Here is an 18,552-nt window from a genome sequence, read left to right as displayed (position 1 = left end):
AGGCGGCCTGGAACTTTTAAGTAGGCTCGGGTGCTGACTTGTTCTCTCCTGTCTGTTGTCCTTTTCGCAGGATTATCTTAATCTTCGCGCCGCCGCCTTCAACTCCTCATGTTTGGGAGCTGGCCCTGCAGACCGCCAACTTGTTCGAAAGCCGGAGTAAGTATTCTGCCTTTTCTCACTCGCGGGGCGCGTCAGCGCACCCGCTGGGTGTAGTCCCCAAAGATTCGGGCCGACTGCTGAGCAGTTGGGCCGGATCTCTTCTGGCGACTTCTGGTCATCTTTCTTGCTTACTGATCATTCTTCTTTGCTGTCTTTGTAGAGGCCAATTATGCGTCCATTTTGCATCATGCTTTTATATCAATACTAGGAGATACCCCGCGCGTTGCTGCGGGATGTTTTGCATCAAGTATGAATGATATTATTGAGGCACAGTTGAACTATTGATATGTTCAGTTGTTTATTGAGCTAAAAATCATAGTTTGCATCTGTGATGAACAAATTGAAAGAGTTTTTTTGCCGTGCAAAACCATACATCAAATTGAAAGTGATATGAACCAAATACATACATCAAATCACTTTCCCTAAATCATTTTTGCCTAAATGATTGTGGGTCAATAGTACAATGTCCTAATAAAGAATGAACATTGCCAAATAGGTTATTCCGCCTCAAACTCAAATAAGCCAAATATCTTGATGACATCAATACCAGAAGAAAACTCCAACCCATTAGCAGAATTAGTGCAGAAAATTGAATTTTAAAAAACATACGTAATCTGCGAGCTGCAAAACAAATAGAACATGAAGTGTCACTGTAGAAGAATGCATAATTTATAGTGACACTCTCGCCACACAATTACTGCCTACAAATGTTTGCATGTAATGACTGAGATACCATCAAGAGCAAAAGCAATATCAGTTTAATTAACATCTCAGTGATACCAACTTGCAATCTCACTATTGAATTGGAGATGGCAAATAATCTGCAATCCTCGTTATCAAAAGACATTTAACAGAGATCCCAATATACTGTACAATCATGCAAGTGCAGTTAACATGCTCAACACAGAACATGTAAACCTATCTTCCTTCTGGAACGTATATGTCTCACCGGTAGAAGTCAAACTAAGAAATATTTCACGAATGCTAGAGAGAATCAGTAGCATGCTTAATAATGGTATGTAACACAAATACATCTAATCACAAAAGCTAGTAAGATTTCAGAAGAGTGTACCCGTTGAAGCTAATTAATTAGGCTTAGCATTTAAAAATAGCCAAGTAGAAAAAAATCCTTATATAACTATATCTCACTATATAAACATCTTAAATATCTAACCATCCACATGTAGGATGCCAACTGTCGTGATACGATTAATAGTGGAATACACTTTTTGATACATGAACAGTGCAGTGATCTCATAAAACCTGGAAGAGCAGTTTAAGGCTACACACAACATGGGTCCTTGTTGATCAAAATCTCCATAAAATCGATATATGCCTTCATAAAAGTAAATAAGTTTACTGAATAGCCAGCATAATCAACATTTTAGCCTCATAATAGTGAATTGTATATATTCCCATCATTCTGAATCAAACCATGATGGCCTACCATGTAGACAAATTAATCAGTCTTAGTTTTTTTGCTATGTAACAATATATCAAGTATAGAACATTACCTGGGTACTGTGCTAGATCCTTGGTCGTTCATATATTATCCTAGGAAAATTTTGGCCATTGTTGTTGTTTCCTGTCAACATCCTGCATATACAACAATGAAAGGATAACTTGCTCAGCATGTTGATCCAATTATCTATTGTTTAGGTCATCACTGTAATTAACGAAAAAAATAAGCAAGCACAACAATCATGGAGGCAACGCCCAAAATCTCATGGCGATATTTCTGAAAAAATGTCTGATGCTCACGATTACTTACATGATCTCTCACCCTAACAAATGTCTGATGCTTACAATTCATTAACACTCAGAAAAGCTTCGATTCAAACCAATGATGCAGCAGAAAACAAAAATATCATCTTTTCCCCCACCTTTTCTTTGGGACGCATCTGGGCGAGATTTGAAAGATGGGGAAGGGGGCGAGGGTAGTGGAGCTCCACTGTAGAAGGGGTTACTACATATTCTAACCATCAAATACAACAGCGGCAAGGTCACCCCAGCTCCTCGTCGGGGAACCCGGCGATGGCGGGGTCGAATAGGTCAGATGTGTGATCATACCATCGGGGCAGCCGAGAGGTGAAGGCGTCAAACGAAGATTTGAAGATGGCGGGGAGCAAGGGCAGCGTAGCTAGGTTGTGGAATTTGTTGGGGCAACAACTCACCATTGAATCGAGCAGAATCATGGGTCGTTGCAGCTCCTTCCATCAAACCCTGGCTGTGGGCACACAAAGTAATGGAGGCAGCGGCCTTATTATTCCTTGCGTCGCGGCAGCGATGGTGGAGGATAATTATGGCCACGCTCCTCGGAGTGGATTGGGAAGAGAAAGGGGCTCGCGGGAAAGATTAAATGCGAAGGAACTGGAAGGGACGAAAGAGTTAAAGATGAACCGGGGGATTGGAGAAGGCTTGCGTAACAATTAATGGGCCATCATGTTGGCTTCATACAGGCAAAAAAGTCAACAAATGCGTCGATAAAAGATCATGCGGCCAGAAGAATTAGCCATGACGTGGACGCATGAGAAGCTAGAGAAATCAATTAATGGGGGGTTGCTATTTAGATATAGAAGATTTATTGCATTATGGGCTGTTATTGCACATTATATCTCAATACTTATGGCTATTCTCTCTTATTTTACAAGGTTTACCATGAAGAGGGGGAATGCCGGCAGCTGGAATTCTGGCTGGAAAAGGAGCACACATTGGAAACCTATTCTGCACTGCTCCAAAAATCCTAAAACTCCACGAAACATGTTTTTGGAATTAATAAGAATTATTGGCAAAAGAAATACACCAGGGGTCCCACACCCTGTCTAGGAGAGTGGAGGCCCCCCTACTGGGCGCGCCCCCTATCTCCTGGACCCCCTGGTGGGTCCCCGGTGTCCATGTTCTGCTATATTAGAGCTTTTACCCTGGAAAAAATCGTGGGCAAGCTTACGGGACAAAACTCCGCCGCCACGAGGCGGAACCTTGGCGGAACCAATCTAGGGCTCTGGCGGAGCTGTTCTGCTGGGGACACTTCCCTCCGGGAGGGGGAAATCATCACCAACGTCATCACCAACGATCCTCACATAGGGAGGGTGTTAATCTTCATCAACATCTTCACCAGCACCATCTCCTCTCAAAACCCTAGTTCATCTCTTGTATCAAAACCACAAATTGGTACATGTGGGTTGCTAGTAGTGTTGATTACTCCTTGTAGTTGATGCTAATTGGTTTACTTGGTGGAAGATCATATGTTCAAATCCTTTATGCATATTATTACCCCTCTGATTATGAACATAAATATGCTTTGTGAGTAGTTACATTTGTTCCTGAGGACATGGGTGAAGTCTTGCTATTAGTAGTCATGTGAATTTGGTATTCGTTCGATATTTTGATGAGATGTATGTTGTCTTTTCCTCTAGTGGTGTTATGTGAACATCGACTACATGAAAGTTCACCATTATTTGGGCCTAGAGGAAGGCATTGGGAAGTAATAAGTAGAAGATGGGTTGCTAGAGTGACAGAAGCCTAAACCCTAGTTTATGCGTTGCTTCGTTAGGGGCTGATTTGGATCCATATGTTTAATGCTGTGGTTAGGTTTACCTTAATATTTCTTTTGTAGTTGCGGACGCTTGCAATAGGGGTTAATCATAAGTGGGATGCCTGTCCAAGTAAGGGCAGTACCCAAGCACCGGTCCACCCACATATCTAATTATCAAAGTACCGAACGTGAATCATATGAACGTGATGAAAACTAGCTTGACGATAATTCCCATGTGTCCTTGGGAGCTCCTTCCTCATTATTAGAAATTGTCCAGGCTTATCCTTTGCTACATAAAGGATTGGGCCACCTTGCGGCACTTTACTTACTTTATTTACTTGTTACTCGTTACTATTTATCTTATCACAAAATTATCTATCACCTACAATTTCAGTGCTTGCAGAGAAAACCTTACCGAAAACCGCTTATCATTTCCTTCTACTCCTCGTTGGGTTCGACACTCTTACTTATCGAAAGGACTACGATTGATCCCGTACACTTGTGAGTCATCAGCCAGCGCCGCCTTGCAGCAACAGTTGGGCGAGGCCCAGGCCGCGCTACGCGCCAAGGAGGAGGAGTGCAGCGAGGCAGCCCAGGAGCGTGATGTTGTCAAAAGGAAGGTCTTTCCTTTATCTTTGAAGGGAGATGCATTGACATGGTATAGGCTATGTGATGATACGAGATCTTGGAATTATAAGTGATTGAAGCTGGAATTTCACCAGAAGTTCTATCCTATGCATCTTGTTCATCATGATCGTAATTACATATATAATTTCTGGCCTCGCGAAGGAGAAAGCATCGCTCAAGCTTGGGGGAGGCTTAAGTCAATGTTATATTCATGCGCCAATCATGAGCTCTCTCGGGAAATGATTATTCAGAACTTTTATGCTTGGCTTTCTCTTGATAATCGCAACCTGCTCGGTACTTCCTGTGCTGGTTCTTATATGCTGAAGACTATTGATTTCAAATGGGACTTATTGGAAAGAATTAAATGCAACTCTGAAGATTGGGGTTCCGACGATGGTAAGGAGTCAGGTATGACACCTAAGTTTGATTGTGTTAAATCTTTTATGGATACCGATGCTTTTCATGGATTTAGCGCTAAGTATGGACTTGACTCTGAGATAGTAGCGCCTTTCTGTGAATCTTTTGCTACTCACGTTGATCTGCCTAAAGAGAAGTGGTTTAAATATAATCCTCCTATTGAAGTGAAAGTAGTTGCACCTATTACAGTTGAAGAAAAGTGATGAGGACATGACTACCTTGGATACGACCAAAAATATTGCATACATGCATATTTGTCAGGTGATTTTTAATGCAAACTATTCAATAATCTATTTATGTTATCCAGAACAAAAGTACTTCACACACTTTTGTGTTTTGTCTAATTGCAGGTGTATGGGACATTTGTACAATCCACATATGAAGATAAGGGAAAAGGATATGTTTAGGTTGTGTTCAAAAAGTCCTCTCACGTCACTTTTGTGCCAAGAGAAGATAGAGTCCAAGTCTCTCACGTTCTGGATTTAGATTCGGACTGCACAGACATACCTGACTCAAAACGCCAACAACTTTTTCATACGGACTCCGAATTGGGTGATTCTTTCTTTGTTGGAAACTAGATTTCGTGCTCTTTCCAACCCAATTGGATTCACCTTCAAATTCATCCGGAGCGTTGAGTTACGGACGAAACAATCTGAGGTTGCAGCAGAATCCGAGTAAAACTACAAGCCAAAGGTGTTGCATCACCTCCACTTGGGCCCATGAGCCTTGTACGACCTAGGGTTAGTTTTAGGCTGCCTTGGGACGTCCTCCCACCTCCTTGGCCGCCAGCCCTTGCTCCTATATAAGTAGATCCATCTAGTAGATTTTTGCTGGGGTTTTGTTTAGATTAAAAGTTCGCCATAGCTGCAACTTCGCGTACTTCATTTGTGTTCAACGACCAGACAAAGGCGTCACAGAACCCCACCTTGATCAATAAAGCTTTCATCTTATATTCGCAATATCCAGATTGCAATCTTAGTTTCTTGCTTGTTCTTCGTTTGCTCGCAGGAAACAGACCCTCGTGGTCAGGTTGATCGTGCTCCGGCGTGGTCAATAACCTCTCGGAGTTGGTTTAGCGATTGCTAAGGCGCGACGTCCTCGCACGTTCGTAGTCCGATCGTCAAAGTCGACTTCCACCAAAGCAAAATCCACCATCTCATCGAAAGACGGGACACCTCCGCCCGTATCAAGTGGTATCAGTTTTCAGGTTACTCGGTGAGAATTTCCAGTTTTCCTAGATTAGGTTTATCTTCTTACCTATTGTCCAAGAAAAATACATAAAAAAGAGTTAGATCTATTCATCCTTTGTCCTAGCCAGACTGAGCCTTTGCAATTTTCTTTTCATTGTTTGCATTATTGAATTATCGGTTGCATCGCCGTGTCGAGTTGCTGGTCTTAGTGTCTAGTTCCTTTAGAGTTTCGAGTTCTGTTCACATTAGTCACGCAGCCGCTGCATCATTATCCCATCCGCTGTCCACCATCCCATCCACCAATTTCCACCACGTGCTACGCACTGTTTATGGTCATAATCATAGTTGAGGTCACTCACATCTTCGCCTGATCGAATCTGCATCTTATCTAGTTTGTCTTGAAAAGAGGGAGAAAAAGAATATAAAGAAAAAAAAGAGAGAAAAAAGGAAAGAAAAAAAAGAAAAAGAGGGAGAAGAAAAAGAAAAAAAAGCGTGAGAAAAAAAGAGAGAGAAGAAAAAAAATTGGATCTATGTAGAATCAATCTCGTACCTGAATTCGGATTGGAATCTGTTTTGCGCACTGTTCAGTAAAACAGGTGTATCTTCCTCATACGAAGTCCGTTTTGGCTCCGTAAGTACTCAAATTGAAGATAGCGACGAGCCGCATCTAAATAGTTGCAGAAGCTAGTTCAATATTTGGCACCTCAAAATCGGCTTCTAAATAGGTCTTTTTGCCCTCCGAAGTTCGTGAACACAGCTTGTTCCAATTTTTTAGGCCAGTTTTAGAATTCTTTGACTCCTCATATCAACTCGGAATTGAGTGATTTTTCTTCATTGGAAAGCTTGAGTTAGTAGCATTCTTTGAAAGAATTTATCAGAAAATTGTCTCAAACTTTTCAAGAGGAAAGTTGGAGAGAGAGTTGTTGTATATCCTGCTTGGAAGTTGTTTTTCATCATTATCTTCACTGCCGTTGTGATCTTCACTTATATCTTGTTGTCAAGAGCTACTTAGTATCCTTCATTGATGCTAGTTGTGCTACGCCGTGACCTCATTAGTGTTCTAGGCTCGCGTCTCTAGTCCGGTCTAGCCTAGGACCAGCACAGTACCGTCATTGAGCGTTTATTCAACATTGCATCTTTGAATTGATTATTGCTAATCTTTTGCTACCATATATAGCCAACCCAGCTCCACATATTTCTACACCGTGTATATGTACGCTCCCCTGGCAATCGCTTTACTCAATATTCGGAGTTACTTGACACCGCTGGTTGCCGATCAGCGCCTGCTGCATGGTAAGAACTTGTAAGACATTGATATTTGCTTTACTGTGAGCGTTTTACCACCACATCCTAGTAGTTATAGGAACATTATTTTTGGGTTTTGTTTCTTGTTCTACTAATCATGACAGGATCCAGAGTCAATTCATGGGCTTTGTCGATCGCGGGAGACGTGCCACCACCTTTGCAAATACCACAACCATCAGGAGAGGTGCACAAACATCCAAATGCACATGATCAGGTTAATGTATCTATACCACCATTTAATGGCCGTTTTAAACCTGCTTTATATATTGAATGGGAGTTCGACATGAAAAATATATTTGCTTCCCATAATTTTGATGAACATAAAAAGGTTAAGGTTGCGGTTGGTTCTTTCACTGGTTATGCTTTGGTTTGGTGGAGTGAATATTATCGGTTACACCCTGATTATATACCTACTACTTGGGATGATTTGAAATTTGCCATGCGACATACTTTCGTCCCTGCTTATTATACTCGTGACATGATTAAGAAGTTGCAACACTTAAAACAAGGTAGTGAAACTGTAACAAAATATTATGATGATTTACAAACTACCTTGTTGCATTCCTCTTTAGAAGAAAGTGAAGATGATTTTATGGATAGATTTTGGGGAGGATTAAACCGTGATATTCAAGAGATACTAATTCATGAAGAGTGTTATCCTATGGACCATTTGTTTCATCTTGCTTGCAAAGCTGAACAGGAAATAAAACGACGTGTTGGCCACGAGGAGAACAAGCGCACGGTGCACATTCCAAGAGTTGATATGATTGTTCCTTCAACTACTGGGCATACTATGACAACCACATCCGTTGTTGTCAGGACTACATCACCTCCACCATGTGACACATCGCCCCCGAGAGTGGCTACATCATCTGAGTTGATCATAAGAGGTAATGACAAAGGTACTGATCTTCCATCTCTACATGAGAATGATGAATGCCTTGTCAATTTGAATGCACCATCTGATGAGCTACCCACTACTTTGATCACACCACCTATTTTAGCGGACTACGTTGATAATTTGACTTTGCCATGTGATCAAACAACTGAAATACCAACAATTTTGAGTGCACCCATTGAATTAACTATTGATGCAAAAGAACCAATGTTTAATCATTTTGATATGACCTCTAATCTTGGTGATGATTCTGTGTTGAATGACTTATTGCATGTTTGCTTATTTAAGCATGTTGTAGCATGTAAATTTGATGCAAGTAAGGTTTATTCACCAATGTTGGGATGGTTTAGTGATGAACATTGTCAATCTTTTGAAATGAATAAGAGCTTCACTTATATGTGCAAACTGAGTTGCAATATTTTCATGCCTTCTACTTCTTGTGCTAATTTTTGGCTTTAGATTTTATGAACTATGCAAGTTACTCATCTATTCATGTGTCATATATGCAAAAATCAAGGGAAGTAAAAATGGATGACATATACATATACAACATGTACACCTTGTCTCTTTTGTTAGCCACATTTCAGATTAAGCAACGCCGAGGACGGCTTTATTTTCAAGAAGGGGAGGATGATGAGGACATGACTACCTTGGATATGACCAAAAATATTGCATATATGCATATTTGTCAGGTGATTTCTAGTGCAAACTATTCAATAATCTATTTATGTTATCCAGAACAAAAATACTTCACACACTTTTGTGTTTTGTCTAATTGCAGGTGTATGGGACATTTGTACAATCCACATATGAAGATAAGGAAGAAAGAGATGTTTATTTGCTGTCCAAAAAGTTCTCTCAAGTCACTTTTGGTCCAAGAGAAGATAGAGTCCAAGTCTCTCACGTTCTGGATTCAGATTCGGACTGCACAGACACACCTGACTCAAAACGCACACAAGTTTTTCATACGGACTCCGAATTGGGTGATTCTTTTTTTGTTGGAAACTAGATTTCGTGCACTATCCAACCCAATTGGAATCACCTTCAAATTCGTCTGGAGCGTTGAGTTGTGGACGAAACAATCTGATGCTGCAGCAGAATCCGAGTCAAACTACAAGTCCAAAGGTGTTACATCACCTCCACTTGGGCCCATTGGCCTTGTACGACCTAGATTTAGTTTTAGGCTGCCTTGGGACGTCCTCCCACCTCCTTGGCCGCCACCCCTTGCTCCTATATAAGTAGATCCATCTAGTAGCTTTTCCTTGGGATTTGTTTAGTTAAAAGTTAGCCATTGCAACTTCGTGTACTTCGTTTGTGTCCAACGACCAGACCAAGACCGCTTACGGATCCCCACCATTATCAATACCTCATATATATTTGCAATATTCAGATTGCTTTATCATATTCTTGCTCGTTCTTCGATTGCTTGCAGGAATAGACCTTCGTGGTCAGGCTGACCGTGCTTCCGGCATCTTCAGTAACCTCAGGAGATTGGTTTAGCGATTGCTAAGGCGCAACGTCGTGCACGTTTGTAGTCGGATCGTCAAAGTCGTCTCCACCAAATCGATAGTTATCATCTCATCGAAAGATCGGGACACCCTCGCCTCTATCATACCTTGTTGCATTCCTCTTTAGAAGAAACTGAAGATGATTTTATGGATAGATTTTGGGGAGGATTAAACCGTGATATTCAAGAGATACTAATTCATGAAGAGTGTTATCCTATGGACCATTTGTTTCATCTTGCTTGCAAAGCTGAACAGGAAATAAAACGACGTGTTGGCCACGAGGAGAACAAGCGCACGGTGCACATTCCAAGAGTTGATATGATTGTTCCTTCAACTACTAGGCATACTATGACAACCACATCCGTTGTTGTCAGGACTACATCACCTCCACCATGTGACACATCGCCCCCGAGAGTGGCTACATCATCTGAGTTGATCATAAGAGGTAATGACAAAGGTACTGATCTTCCATCTCTACATGAGAATGATGAATGCCTTGTCAATTTGAATGCACCATCTGATGAGCTACCCACTACTTTGATCACACCACCTATTTTAGAGGACTACGTTGATAATTTGACTTTGCCATGTGATCAAACAACTGAAATACCAACAATTTTGACTGCACCCATTGAATTAACTTTTGATGCAAAATAACCAATGTTTAATCATTTTGATATGACCTCTAATCTTGATGATGATTCTGTGTCCAATGACTTATTGCATGTTTGCATATTTAAGCATGTTGTAGCATGTAAATTTGATGCAAGTAAGGTTTATTCATCGAAGTTAGGATGGTTTAATGATGAACATTGCCAATCTTTTGAAGTGAATAAGAGCTTCACTTATATGTGCAAACTGAGTTGCAATATTTTCATGCCTTCTACTTCTTGTGATAATTTTTTGGCTTTAGATTTTATGAACAATGAAAGTTACTCATGTATACATGTGACATATGTGCAAAAATCAAGGGAAGTTAAAATGGATGACATATACATATACAACATGTACACCTTGTCTCTTTTGTTAGCCACATTTCAGATTAAGCAATGCTGAGGACGGCTTTGTTTTCAAAAAGGGGAGGATGATGATGACATGACTACCTTGGATACGACCAAAAATATTGCATACATGCATATTTGTCAGGTGATTTCTAATGCAAACTATTCAATAATCTATTTATGTTATCCAGAACAAAAATACTTCACACACTTTTGTGTTTTGTCTAATTGCAGGTGTATGGGACATTTTTACAATCCACATATGAAGATAAGGGAAAATGAGATGTTTAGGTTGTGTTCAAAAAGTCCTCTCACGTCACTTTTGTGCCAAGAGAAGATAGAGTCCAAGTCTCTCACGTTCTGGATTTAGATTCGGACTGCACAGACATACCTGACTCAAAACGCCAACAACTTTTTCATACGGACTCCGAATTGGGTGATTCTTTTTTTGTTGGAAACTAGATTTCGTGCTATTTCCAACCCAATTGGATTCACCTTCAAATTCGTCCGGAGCGTTGAGTTACGGACGAAACAATCTGAGGTTGCAGCAGAATCCGAGTCAAACTACAAGCCAAAGGTGTTGCATCACCTCCACTTGGGCCCATGAGCCTTGTACGACCTAGGGTTAGTTTTAGGCTGCCTTGGGACGTCCTCCCACCTCCTTGGCCGCCACCCCTTGCTCCTATATAAGTAGATCCATCTAGTAGCTTTTTGCTGGGGTTTTGTTTAGATTAAAAGTTCGCCATAGCTGCAACTTCGCGTACTTCGTTTGTGTTCAACGACCAGACAAAGGCGTCACAGAACCCCACCTTGATCAATAAAGCTTTCATCTTATATTCGCAATATCCAGATTGCAATCTTAGTTTCTTGCTTGTTCTTCGTTTGCTCGCAGGAAACAGACCCTCGTGGTCAGGTTGATCGTGCTCCGGCGTGGTCAATAACCTCTCGGAGTTGGTTTAGCGATTGCTAAGGCGCGACGTCCTCGCACGTTCGTAGTCGGATCGTCAAAGTCGACTTCCACCAAAGCGAAATCCACCATCTCATCGAAAGACGGGACACCTCCGCCTCTATCAAAAAGACTGTCACCTATAGTGATCCTATTGTTCCTACTACTTATGTTGAGAAACCTCCTTTTCCTGTTAGGATAAAGGATCATGCTAAACCTTCGACTGTTGTTCGTAAGAGTAATACTAGGACTTATACACCTCCTGAGCAAATCAATGTTGAACCTAGTATTGCTATGGTTAAAGATCTCTTGGATGATGATTTAGATGGGCATGTTATTTATTTCTGTGGTGAAACTGCTAATATTGCTAGAACAGATACTAAGATACATAGACCTGTCGTAGGCATGCCTGTTATTTCTGTTAAAATAGGAGATCATTGTTATCATGGCTTATGTGATATGGGTGATAGTGCTACTGCGATACCTTATGATCTATATAAAGAAATTATGCACGACATTGCACCCGTTCAATTAGAAGGCATTGATGTTACTATTAAGCTTGCTAATAGGGATAACATTAAACCTATTGGGATTGTTAGAGATGTTGAAGTCTTGTGTGGGAAGGTTAAATACCCTACTGATTTTCTTGTTCTTGGTTCCCCACAAGATGATTTTTGTCCCATTATTTTTGGTAGACCCTTCTTGAATACAGCTAGTGCTAAGATTGATTGTGAAAAAGATACTGTCACTGTTGGCATAGATGGTATGTCTCATGAGTTTAATTTTGCTAAGTTTCGTAGACAACCTCGTGATAGGGAACCACCTAGTAAGGATGAAATTATTGGTCTTGCTTCCATTGCTGTTCCTCCTACTGATCCGTTAGAACAATATTTGCTAGACCATGAAAACGATGTGTTTATGAAGGAAAGAAGGGAAATAGATGAAGTGTTCCTCAAACAGGAACCTATGCTGAAACATAACCTTCCCGTTGAAATTCTTGGGGATCCCCCTCCACCCAAGGGTGATCCCGTGTTTGAACTCAAACCATTACCTGATAAACTTAAGTATGCTTATCTTAATGAAAAAGAAATATATCCTGTTATTATTAGTGCTAACCTTTCAGAGCAAGAAGAAGAAAGATTATTGAAAACACTAAAGAAGCACTGAGCAGCTATTGGATATGCTCTGGATGATCTCAAGGGCATTAGTCCCACATTATGCCAACACAAAATTACAGTGGAAAAAGATGCCAAACCCATTACAGATCCTCAAAATGAAAGAAGTGGTAAGAAAGGAGATACTAAAGCTCCTTGAGGCAGGTATTATTTATCCTGTTGCTGATAGTGAATGGGTAAGCCCTGTCCATTGTGTTCCTAAAAAGGGAGGTATTACTATTGTTCCTAATGATAAAGATGAATTGATCCCGCAAAGAATTATTACAGTTTACAGGATGGTAATTGTTTCATACTTAAATAATCTCAAAGTTTTTCAACCTTCACGTAATACATGAGCGTGAGCCATGGATACAGCACTATGGATGGAATAGAATATGATGATGGGGATTGTGTGGAGAAGACAAAAAAGGAGAAAGTCTCACATTGACGAGGCTAATCAACGGGCTATGGAGATGCCCGTCAATTGATGTCAACATGAGGAGTAGGGATTGCCATGCAACGGATGCACTAGAGCTATGAATCCTCAACAAAAGAAAACTAGTGGGTGTGCATCCAACTTGCTTGCTCATGAAGACCTAGGGCATTTGAGGAAGCCCATTGTAGGAATATACAAGCCAAGTTCTATAATGAAAAATTCCCACTAGTATAAAAAGAAAACTTATGAGACTCACTACATGAAGGACAAGGTGCTACTTTGAAGCACAATATATGAGACTCACTACATGAAGAACAAGGTGCTACTTTGAAGCACAAGTGTGGAAAAAGAGATAGTATCATTTCCCTTTTTTTATATTTTTTGGGCCTTTTTTTTCTTTTTTTGGGCAATGCTCTAATAATGATGATCATCACACTTCTATTGATTACAACATAAGGATTACAACTCGAAACTTAGAACAAGATATGACTCTATATGAATGCCTCCGGCGGTGTAGCGGGATGGTGCAATGAATCAAGAGTGACATGTATGAAAAATAATGCATGGTGGCTTTGCCACAAATACGATGTCAACTACATGATCATGCAATGGCAATATGACAAAAGTAATGTATGTCATGATGATGATGATGGAAGTTGCATGGCAATATATCTTGGAATGGCTATGGAAATGCCATGATAGGTAGGTATGGTGGCTGTTTTGAGGAAGATACAAGGAGGTTTATGTGTGATAGAGCGTATCGTATCACGGGGTTTGGATGCACCGGCGAAGTTTGCACCAACTCTCAAGGTGAGAAAGGGCAATGCATGGTACCGAAGAGGCTAGCAAAGGCGGAAAGGTGAGAGTGCGTATAATCCATGGACTCAACATTAGCCAAAAGAACTCATATACTTATTGCAAAAATTTAGAAGTCATCAAAAATCAAGTACTACGCGCATGCTCCTAGGGGGATAGACTGGTAGGAAAAGACCATCGCTCGTCCCCGACCGCCACTCATAAGGATGCACAAGCCAGGTACACTTCATGTTTCAAATTTGTTAGACAACTTTAACCATACGTGCATGCTATGGGGCTTGCTAACTTCAACACAAGCATTCTTTGAATTCATAATCACCCAACTAGAATGACTTTGATATTATCACCTCCATATCTCAAAACAATTATCAAGCATCAAACTTATCTTAGTATTCAATTCACTCAAAAGAAAGCTTCAAATATCTTGAATACCAAGTATATTATCATTAAGCAAATTACCATGCTATTAAGGACTCTCAAAATAATCTAAGTGAAGCATGAGAGATCAAAAGTTTCTTTAAAACAAATCCACCACCGTGCTCTAAAGATCTAAGTGAAGCACTAGAGCAAATGACAAACTACTCCGAAAAGATATAAGTGAAGATCAATGAGTAGCTAAATAATTATTTAACTATGCGAAGAGCCCTCTCATTAAAGAATTTCAGATCTTGATATTGTATCCAAACAGCAAGCAAAACAAAATAAAATGACATTGCAAGGATAGCACAACTCATGTGAAGAAGCAAAAACTTAGGCTCAACCGATACTAACCGATAGTTGTTGAAGAAGAAAGGTGGGATGCCTACCGGGGCATCCCCAAGCTTAGATGCTTGAGACTTCTTGAAATATTATATTGGGGTGCCTTGGGAATCCCCAAGCTTGAACTTTTGTGTCTCCTTAATTCCTCTCATATCATGGTTTCTCTTTTTATCAAAAGCTTCATTCACAACAAACTCAACAAGAACTCATGAGATAGGTTAGTTAAACCAATGCAAAACCTTATCATTTTCTACTGTAACAAATCAATAACATTGTTATTCAACATTGCATACTAAATGCCACTGCATATTTAATACTCCTATCCTCAAATAGAATCATTAATCAAGCAAACATACGCAAACAATGCAACCATAACACCAATCTGCCAAAACAGTACAGTCTGTAAAGAATGCAAGAGTATCAATACTTCCCTGACTCCAAAAATTATGAACTAAAATTCCAACTGTAATAAATTTATCAGAGCTCAATATGAAAAAATATTCAACATTATACCACTCTCTGACTTTCCTAGGGAATTTTTGCAACAGCGGTAAACTTTCTGTTTTTCAAACAGCAACATGTATACTAGCAAAATAAGCATGGGAAAGGCTATCCTTGACTTCTTTATTGAAACTAAAGATGCAAAACATTATTCTAAATAACAGCAAGCTAATACTAACAAAAGAAAATGACGCTCCAAGCAAAACACATATCATGTGGTGAATAAAAATATAGCTCCAAGTAAAGTTACCGATGGTATGAAGACGAAAGAGGGGATGCCTTCCGGGGCATCCCCAAGCTTAGGCTCTTGGTTGTCCTTGAATATTACCTTGGGGTGCCTTGGGAATCCCCAAGCTTAGGCTCTTGCCATTCCTTATTATTTAGTCCATCGAATCTTTACCCAAAACTTGAAAACTTCACAACACAAAACTCAACAGGAAATCTTATAAGCTCCGTTAGTGAAAGAAAACAAAACCACCACATTGGTACTGTAATTAACTCATTCTAAATTCATAATGGTGTAATACCTACTGTATTACAACTTATCTATGGTTCATACCCACCGATACTACTCATAGGTTCATCAAAATAAGCAAACAACACATAGAAAACAGAATCTGTCAAAAACAGAACAGTCTGTAGTAATCTGTATCAAACATATACTTCTGGAACTCCAAAACTCCTACCAAATTAGGAAGTCCTAGGAAATTCGTATAATTGCCATATCAAAAAGAATCAGATCAAAAGCACGTTTCTGTAAATTAACAAAACTAATTTACTGGGTGCAAAAGTTTCTGATTTTTAGCAGGATCAACACAACTATCACCGTAAGCCATCCTAAAGGTCTTACTTGGCACTTTATTGAAACAAAAGCTATAAAACATGATTCCTACAGTAGCATAATCATGTGAACACACAAAAACAATAAGGATAAGTATTGGGTTGTCTCCCAACAAGCGCTTTTCTTTAATACCTTTGTAGCTAGGCATGATGATGACAATGATGCTCACATAAAAGATAAGAATTGAAACATAACGGGAGCATCATGAAGCATATGACTAGCACATTTAAGTCTAACCCACTTCCTATGAATAGGGATTTTGTGAACAAACAACTTATGGGAACAATAATCAACTTGCATAGGAAGGTAAAACAAGCATAACTTCAGGATTTTAAGCACATAGAGAGGAAACTTGACATTATTGCAATTCCTACAAGCATATGTTCCTCCCTCATAATAATTTTCAGTAGCATCATGAATGAATTAAACAATATAACCAGCACCTAAAGCATTCTTTTCATGATCTACAAGCATAGAAAATTTACTACTCTCGACATAAGCAAAATTCTTTTCATGAATAGTAGTGGGAGCAAACTCAACAAAATAACTATCATATGATTGAAAATTAAGATCAAGATGACAAGTTTCATGGTTATCATTATTCTGTATAGCATACGTGTCATCACAATAATCATCATAGATAGGAGGCATGCTTTCATCATAGTAAATTTGCTCATCAAACCTTGGGGGACAAAAAATATCATCTTCATCAAACATAGCTTCCCCAAGCTTGTGGCTTTGCATATCATTAGCATCATGGGTATTCAAGGAATTCATACTAACAACATTGCAATCATGCTCATCATTCACATATTTTATGCCAAGCATTCTATGTAATTCTTCTTCTAGTACTTGAGCACAATTTTCCTTCCCATCATTTTCACAAAAGACATTAAAAAGATGAAGCATATGAGGCACTCTCAATTCCATTTTTTTGTAGTTTTCTTTTATAAACTAAACTAGTGCTAAAACAAGAAACAAAAAGATTCGATTGCAAGATCTAAAGATATACCTTCAAGCACTCACCTCCCCGGCAACGGCGCCAGAAAAGAGCTTAGTTGACAGGGTGTGAGTGAGTGCCCTTTACCTAGCCTCCCCGGCAACGGCGCCAGAAAAGAGCTTAGTTGACGGGGTGTGAGTGAGTGCCCTTTTACCTAGCCTCCCCGGCAACAGCGCCAGAAAAAAGCTTGATGTCTACTACACAACCTTCTTCTTGTAGACGTTGTTGGGCCTGCAAGTGCACATTTTGTAGGACAGTAGCAAATTTCCCTCAAGTGGATGACCTAAGGTTTATCAATCCGTAGGAGGCGTAGGATGAAGATGGTCTCTCTCAAGCAACCCTGCAACCAAATAACAAAAAGTCTCTTGTGTCCCCAACACACCCAATACAATGGTAAATTGTATAGGTGCACTAGTTCGGCGAAGAGATGTTGATACAAGTGCAAAATAGATAGTAGATAAAGGTATTTGTAATCTGAAATTATAAAAACAGCAAGGTAACAAGTGGTAAAAGTGAGCGTAAACGGTATTGCAATGATAGGAAACAAGGCCTAGGGTTCATACTTTCACTAGTGCAAGTTCTCTCAACAATAATAACATAGATAGATAATATGACAAGCCCTCAACATGCAACAAAGAGTCAATCCAAAGACACTAATAGCGGAGAACAAACGTAGAGATTGGTAGGGTACGAAACTACCTCAAAGTTATTCTTTCGGATCAATCTATAAAAGAGTTCATACTAAAATAACACCTTAAGACACAAATCAACCAAAACCCTAATGTCACCTAGATACTCCATTGTCACCTCAAGTATCCGTGGGCATGATTATACGATATGCATCACACGATCTCAGATTCATCCAACCAACATAAAAGTACTTCAAAGAGTGCCCCAAAGTTTCTACCGGAGAGTCAAGAACGTGTGCCAACCCCTATGCATAGGTTCCCAATGTCACGAAACCCGCAAGTTGATCACCAAAACATACATCAAGTGACACATGATATCCCATTGTCACCACAGATAATCACGGCAAGACATACATCAAGTGTTCTCATAAAAGACTCAATCCGATAAGATAACTTCAAAGGGGAAACTCAATTCATCACAAGAGAGTAGAGGGGGAGAAACATCATAAGATCCAACTAAAATAGCAAAGCTCGGGATACATCAAGATCGTGCCATAGAGGAACACGAGAGAGAACACGAGAGAGAGATATAAAACACATAGCTACTGGTACATACCCTCAGCCCCGAGGGTGAACTACTCCCTCCTCGTCATGGATAGCGCAGGGTGCTGGAACAGGCTCTCGAGAGGTTTTTGGTGGCTACAGAGGCTTGCGGCGATGGAACTCCCGATCTATCTTCTGTTCTGGAAGTTTTAGGGTACAAGAGTATATATGGGTGCAGGGGGTACGTCGGAGGAGCTACGGGGGCCCCACGAGGCAGGGGGCGCGCC

This window comes from Triticum dicoccoides, chromosome 6B (assembly GCF_002162155.2).
Source record: "Triticum dicoccoides isolate Atlit2015 ecotype Zavitan chromosome 6B, WEW_v2.0, whole genome shotgun sequence".
NCBI lineage: Eukaryota > Viridiplantae > Streptophyta > Magnoliopsida > Poales > Poaceae > Triticum > Triticum dicoccoides.
This window is presented reverse-complemented; position numbering follows the sequence as displayed.